Source organism: Homalodisca vitripennis, chromosome 1 (assembly GCF_021130785.1).
Source record: "Homalodisca vitripennis isolate AUS2020 chromosome 1, UT_GWSS_2.1, whole genome shotgun sequence".
NCBI lineage: Eukaryota > Metazoa > Arthropoda > Insecta > Hemiptera > Cicadellidae > Homalodisca > Homalodisca vitripennis.
The window spans coordinates 180,920,798-180,926,797 of NC_060207.1; positions in this window are offsets into that span (position 1 = coordinate 180,920,798).

The window sequence follows — 6,000 nt, forward strand, 5'->3', positions numbered from 1 at the left end:
GAAATATTAACCGATACAGAACCGCCAGCAGTGCCCACCTTTAGATCTCCTGCGCGCAAGGTTGCCCAGAAAGATTTTGAGTCACTGCACTTTAACTTTGCCACAAAATAATCTTTCTTTGCCTTTCTAACGGCGTAATTGAGTTTATTGCGTGCGCTACAGTATGCCGCTTTCGCACGTGCATCATTACGACAAAGTAAATCTTTTTTTAATTGGTTTTTTGTGCATGTCAGAAGCATTATTTCTGAATTTCGCCAGGGCGCCTTCCTTTTGGTCACACGCTTTTTTACCAATGGAGCACATGCATCAAATACCTGTGTAATTCCCGCGGTTAACATATCCACAGCATCGTCAATATCACTCTGAAGTTCAATCCCATGCCATTCAATGGAGGAAAGCTCTGAGGAAAACATTTGCAGATCCACTTTTGACAGTTCTCTGTAGGAAATGAATTTCTCCTTCATACTTTCCTTAGTCTTGCAAGGGCAGTCACAGAAAACCAACTTGTGGTCAGTGATACGCTTGCCTCGACCATCCAAGATCTTAGACGTGTCAACCACACCAACAGTCATGTTGCTCAGGGAACTCCTAACGATGATATGATCAATCAAGGCTGCGGTATTGTCTGTTTCGCGGGTTGGCTCATTGACGATCTGAGCAAGGTTCATCGATGCCAAGAGATTCCTGAAATACTTGAACTCCGGCTTATTGTTCCCAAGAAGATCAACATTAAAGTCGCCCATCAAAATCACCTCATCAACTTGAGAGAGCATGTCAATGAAGAGGGCGTGGAACAGAGAAGTAAAGCATGAGTAAGGGATATTCGGAGGCTTGTAGACCACACAGACACACAAGCGTAATCCCTGAACTTTTCGGTTCTAATCGGTGAACCTGAGGGATGACCGTCCAAGGCTGCGGTCTCCGAAGAAGTAGGCGCTAGAGGAAGAGGTACAGAGCTAACCGCCGAAGGCACTACATCCACTCCCTCCTGAATATGAGAGGAAATAAAGTTGCCGAGAAGATGGTTCCCCGTTCTGTTAAGATGACGACCATCACGAGCCAAGTGATATCTTTTTTATTGTGTCATTGGCGTCAACAAAAACCACACCGAAGTTATTGCACATGAGATCTAATTGCTCGTTAAAAAGATAAATGGATGAGTTGCTGATGTCTCCGCGCTTCAGGACTCCACTCAAGATGATCCTAGATTCAGGGAACTGACCCTTAGCAACACTCAGCAGATCAGCCATGCTGTGGAGAGCAGCCTTCTTTCCCCATCCACCATTATATCCAGCACCCCCATTGTACCCATTTACCAGATTATTTGTCCCAGCATGAATGAAGATAAGTTTTGGCTGGGAAGCCACAAACCCCAAAAGCTTTTGCTTAATATGTAGGTGAAGTGGCAGTATCATTGTCTAGATACCATTAGTCAGATACCACACGCTGCAGTAAAAGGAAGGTGAATTGGAGCAAAATTCGACATTCTAAATCAAATATATGGTTGCAATATGATATTATTCAAACTGAAAAGATTATAATTGATTATAATGTAACTTAGTTAACAAATACCTATATAAAAACAATGCTATCTATGAGAATTGAAAACTATGACAAAATGATTCCTCAAATGTCACACACTTCAGGAGACCATAATGAAATGTTCTCTCTTTCAGACCTTCTGGAGCGGTAGGGGGCTCTTGCGCAAATGACAGAAGTGAACTCGTGGAGAAGAATGATGGATGACGAAATCAAATAAGCTACATGTACACTTAGCAATTGATGATGTATTAAAGTTTTAATAAAGATTTAATTTCCGTCTGTCCGCACGATTTGTCGAGAATAAACTGTCCTATATACTTGAAAATTTGCACGAAGCTTCATTTCTATACTCCATTTGATTTGGCTGAGTATTAGCGAACAAATTTACATTTGGTCTTACGGGTACCATGATGGCAATGGGAAACTCGCAGAATACACATTAACATGCTGAGGACAGTTATTTGACGTTTTAACATATGACATGAAGGTAGCCCAACTATCAACAAAATATTCTGAGAAAGGTTGTTTTTAATTTTATCTATAATAGTTCTTAAACTGTTGCACGAATGAACCAGACAAGAATGAGTTCGATGATGGTGCTTGTCCATCCATGGCATTTGACTGAGCGTTATTGAAGCTTATAACTCAGAATGGTAGCAAAATTTCTCGGATTTATATAAGTGGCTTCAAATATTTCTTTTCTGTATGATCGTCTGTCTGTCAGCAGAACATCTCTACGAAGTGAGCTACAGACATTAAATTTTGCATGCAACCTCAACTAAACCTGTAATGTGACGTGTAATCTGAAGTACTACTAACTTGTATGATCTTTTTCAATTTGTTAAAATGATATTGAAAATTTTAAGCCTCAGTTAGGATATAGTTCTGAAGCACTAATTTAGCCTTTAGTGTACAAAGCTATTTCAATACAGTTCAATATAAACCCGATAAAACGATAAAGAGTAAATAAGGCAAGTAGCCCTAATTGTTGACGTGTTTACTTTGTTTTAAGACGGAAAGAACCATACAAGTGACGGTAAGATATCAAGATTGACCGATGGAAGGCCTTGACACATGCTGGCCCACGCCACATCGATCTGTACGAGATCGATATTGTGTCCAGTGTCGGAGTTGTGTTGTGCCTCCAGGTAAACTGCACGACGGTGTTCGTAGAGCCTTTGCTCACGAGTGTGCTACTAACAAAAATGTCAATTAGACTGTTAATCCGTTAGTCGGTCTGTCTGTCTGTCTTCCCCAGGATATGTCGAGAACGAAACGTGATATAAACTTGAAGTTCTGCTTAAAGCTTTATTAGTATTAAGTATAGATAAGAATGAATTTGATTATAGTGATTTGACTATTTGTCCACGGGTTTTGGTTGAGTGTTAGGGATGCCTCAGAAGGAATATCTTGAGAACGAAATGGCCTTCCATAGGAATTGGCTGAGCGTTAGCGAAGCCTAATGTTTCGCAGGATATTTCGATAACGTATTGAACTAAAGGTTTAAAATGTTGCATAGGCAAAATTGAGTTCGATGCTGGTATTTTACTTACCTCTCTTACTATTCAGAGAGATATCTCTAGATCAAATTGAGCTATATGTATGAAATTTGGATAAAACTTCATTTCTAAGTAGGTAAGATGTAATTAGATGATGATATGTGTCACTTCAGTTGGATGCCCCCAAGTGGCTAAGAGGCCGTCAAGTATTCCAACAGCGGTTAGTTATTCTATCGGGGTTAAAGGTAATTTTTTTCGGTAGGTAGACCACGACACTTTTCGGACAATAGGATGGCCTATTATTATACCAGGATGTTGCTGAGCGTTAGAAAAAACAATATTCAGAGAGATATCTTGAGATAAAATTGAGCTATAGGATGAGATTTGGATGAAACTGCATTTCAAGTAAGATAGTATTAGATGATGGTATATGTTCCTTCATTTCCCTTCCCTTTGTCCCTTTATTACACCAGGGGATAACGCCCATAGCCTCGAGACTAAGGAAGGACTGATAAGCGACACACGGTTTGACGTACTCTGTATATAGCAGTAAAACACACGCCGCGCGCTATCGCTAGACCTCCACCGTCACGTGAGTTGGGTTGAGGCTGTGTAACCGAGAAGTTAAGGGTTTGTTCCCGTGAGAGTCAATACAATTTGCAACTGGGTTTGGACCGTTTCCCCCTAGAAACGTTTGATCTAACTGATTAAAATGTCACTGGCTTTGAAAGAATCCTCTTAAAAGATGATCGATCTACAGCAACCCTGTCCCTCCCCCCAACATAATATAAGTTTGAGCCTCCTTGCCTCCCCAACATAAATCCTGGCTACGTCACTGGAGGCCACAGAGAACACAAAAGAACAAGAATATATTAGAATATTTAGTCATTTAACTTACTAGTAAATTTCACACCACATCAAACATAGGTTACTTTTTGTGTAATAGTCTTTGGCGACTCGTCATCTCTTCAGGAGGAGTAATTCAGCAGTTATATGTTTAATCGAAACTACATAAAAATGTAAAATATTGTTGTAAACGAATTTTTTAAACTCATAAATCTAAATCTTCAAGCTGTTGCATGTTTTAGGGTTATAGCATGTCTGTAAATAGTCACGCACAAAATTTTTCCATAGTAATAATAATTATTCTTTATTGTTTATATTTTCTGTTACAAAATTCCAAATATATTGTAAAATATAATAATTATACATAGTTTCTATTAGAGGAAGTAGATAAAATGATATACACAATTTTTTCTAGTTATCTCTCAATCCTGACTTTTCAAATAAAATGCTTACAATTCGACTTTCTAGAACTACACACTTTTGCATTCTCGGAAATTTTTGTTTATAATTTATGTAATTGATTTTATTTTTAAACAAATTTATCTTGTCCCTATTGCACTGTAGCACATAAACTAACAGTACTTAGTCTACTTCCTGGTGGCGTTTTTTGGCAATGTAATTGCAATATTTACTTTCTAACCTGCTATTGAAATTAGGAGATAGTGTTATAAATTTTATGTTTATTAGTGTAAGATATTCTGAAAAATTACCATTCGTTTAAACGGTCAAATTTTATTTTATCTATTTATTTAAGAGATTAAAAATAGGAATCGCTAGAATGTACAATATGCATGTATACTGCATAACACTACGTAATTTAAACATAGAATTATTACTCTTTTGGAGAAAAAAAAAGATTAAAAACGCAACTAATTATTTTATTAACTACCTATCAACGACTCATACTGCAATACTACTTTTGTTATTGATGTAAATTTTAGTTATTAAGCGCGTTTAGATTGAAACTTCACATCAATGGCATATCAATTAAAACGAAATCTATTTTACCTGTTCAAATGAATAGCATTTAATAATGGATTGTTTGACATGTTTTTGAAATTAATGTAATTGTGAGCTTGTGGTGTGATAGTTTATACCTTTATAATAAGCTCCAAGGTTTTATCTATGTAGCCGACTATTCTGAATTCTTATTGGGGGAGCTTTGGGAATGATAGTAATAAATTTTAACTATTCAAAGAGATTGAGAGTATGTTTGAAACCAATGTCCTCAGTAATGATCAGCCGTCAATCCTTTGATCACTAAGAACAGATTAATAAAGTTCCCAAAAGAATGCTTGAAAATAAATTAATTGTAAAATCAAAAACAAGAACAAGATACCATATAACAAATATGTATTCACCAATAATTAACGGGAATGGTGAATCAACATTTTAAATGTACAAAATTGGAAGACTACAGTTCAGTAGCTAAAAGCAAGCAACATTGGAGTCAGTGTTTGACGTCGCAATGTTTTGTTTGTAGTGTCACCATGGCAACGGCTATAGCTGGTCGGAAATAGCCTATTGATGGTCACTTAGCGGCTATTTTCATCCTGATTACTCTATGTACTCACCTATACCATGGTAAGGCACTGGGTCGTTGGTCCCGACAACCGCCGTGCCGTGGAGAGTCCAGGCTATGTACTGAGACCATGTACTGAGTACGAGTAGCTTCCCGCCACGCGCCCGCGCCGGCGTCCGCGCACTCACAACAACGCGTAAACAAACTTTGCGATTGTTGCTTCCTTCACTTCATTGTTCTGACTTGGTGCACTTTAGAATATTATCGTGTCTTGCAACTCACGCCGAATGTAACTCTGACTCGATTGTTGCTTCCGTCACTTGATTGTTCTGACTTGGTGCAACGTTGAATCGTGTCTTGCAACTCACGCCGAATGTAACTCTGACTCGATTGTTGCTTCCTTCACTTGATTGTTCTGACTTGGTGCAACGTTGAATCGTTCCTTGCAACTCACGCCGAATGTAACTCTGACTCGATTGTTGCTTCCGTCACTTGATTGTTCTGACTTGGTGCAACGTTGAATCGTGTCTTGCAATTCACGCCGAATGTACCTCTGACTCGATTGTTGCTTCCGTCACTTGATTGTTCTGA